Below are 1,201 nucleotides of genomic sequence, written 5' to 3'. Positions count from 1 at the left end.
AAAAAAAAAAAAAGCATCATGAGATGAGCCACAGGCCAACTGCCCCCAGCTGCTCAGACTCTGGCTCTGAAACACACTAGACCAGAGGTCCTCAAAGTTTTTAAACAGGGGGCCAGTTCACTGTCCCTCAGACCATTAGAGGGCCAGACTGCGGGCCTGGGACAAGTCGGCTGCTAAGCAGGACAGGCAGCGGTGGCAAAAACACCCGGTGTGCAGGATAAATGTCCTAGGTGGGCTGCTTGTGGCCCGCGGGCTGTAGTTTGATGACACTTGCACTAGAGTGTCCTGGCACTGCTGCCATCTGGCCTCTACTCCCTCCCCAGAGATCTTTTTTTTAATTGCTTTAAAAATTATAAATTTACTCCATCATACTTCAAAGGCATTTTGATTCTTGGGATCCATACCAGTCAAAGCCATTGGCAGGAAACTGGCCCTCCCAAGCAGGTTGAGGTTGAATGTTTAGTCCAGATTTCTCCTTTGTGTAATAGCTTTTTAAATAGAAATCATTTAGATGATTTCCATTAGAGCAGAATGGTGTTTAAAAGTTTTACAAAGAAGTGTTACAGGGCCCTGGAGGAAAAACAGGAACTTCCTGAAGTTCTAGTGTATGAAAAGTTTCTCAGCAAAGCAAAATGTTTGAGGTGATGAATACTTTTTGATTTTTCTGGTTAGCTAAAGATTCACTGAAAACTCCTTTAAATTTTAGTTTTATTTTTAAATCTCTCTTTAATGTGTCAGTTTTGATTCTCGTGCTAGCTCATAATTGAATTTTTATTTGATGCTTAGGGATATTGCAACGCCCAAGGCTCATTATAAGTGTCAGTTCTCTTTGTGCAGGATCGGAGATCTCAAAGACACAGAAAAATAAGCAGAATCACACACCTCCCTTTGGCATGAATTCCTAATTAGAACTTGTTTAGTCTTTCTTCACGTCCCAGGGAGGCTTCTGTGCCTACGGCAATAAGGTGTTGGACTACCAAAGTGGCAACTTCTGCTGGGTTTCAAAAACGAGACTATCGTGATCATTTTTCCTTTGAGATAGTAAATGATCAGTACCAGAATGGTTATTTCTGAAACTACGTAATTTTTACTTGGTGTGGGGGAAGGGGACCATTATCTGATAGGCATAACTAATACGCCAGGTTGCTCTTATAGGGTGATTACTATATACCAAGAACTTTTCTAAATGTTCTCAGACCCA

General features: G+C 41.7%; 1 protein-coding gene across 1 annotated transcript in view; it reads left to right on the top strand.

Annotated features, from left to right (window-relative positions):
• The window catches only part of KIAA1211 (KIAA1211 ortholog), a 25,343-nt gene that overhangs the window by 21,094 nt on the left and 3,048 nt on the right, over window positions 1-1,201 (top strand). The gene's annotated exons all lie outside the window — the stretch shown is intronic.

The sequence above is a fragment of the Otolemur garnettii genome, unplaced genomic scaffold, assembly GCF_000181295.1.
Source record: "Otolemur garnettii isolate 467f Iridium unplaced genomic scaffold, OtoGar3 scaffold00141, whole genome shotgun sequence".
Taxonomy (NCBI): domain Eukaryota; kingdom Metazoa; phylum Chordata; class Mammalia; order Primates; family Galagidae; genus Otolemur; species Otolemur garnettii.
The sequence above is the reverse complement of the archived record's forward strand: the minus strand, read 5'-3'. Positions and strand labels throughout refer to the sequence as shown.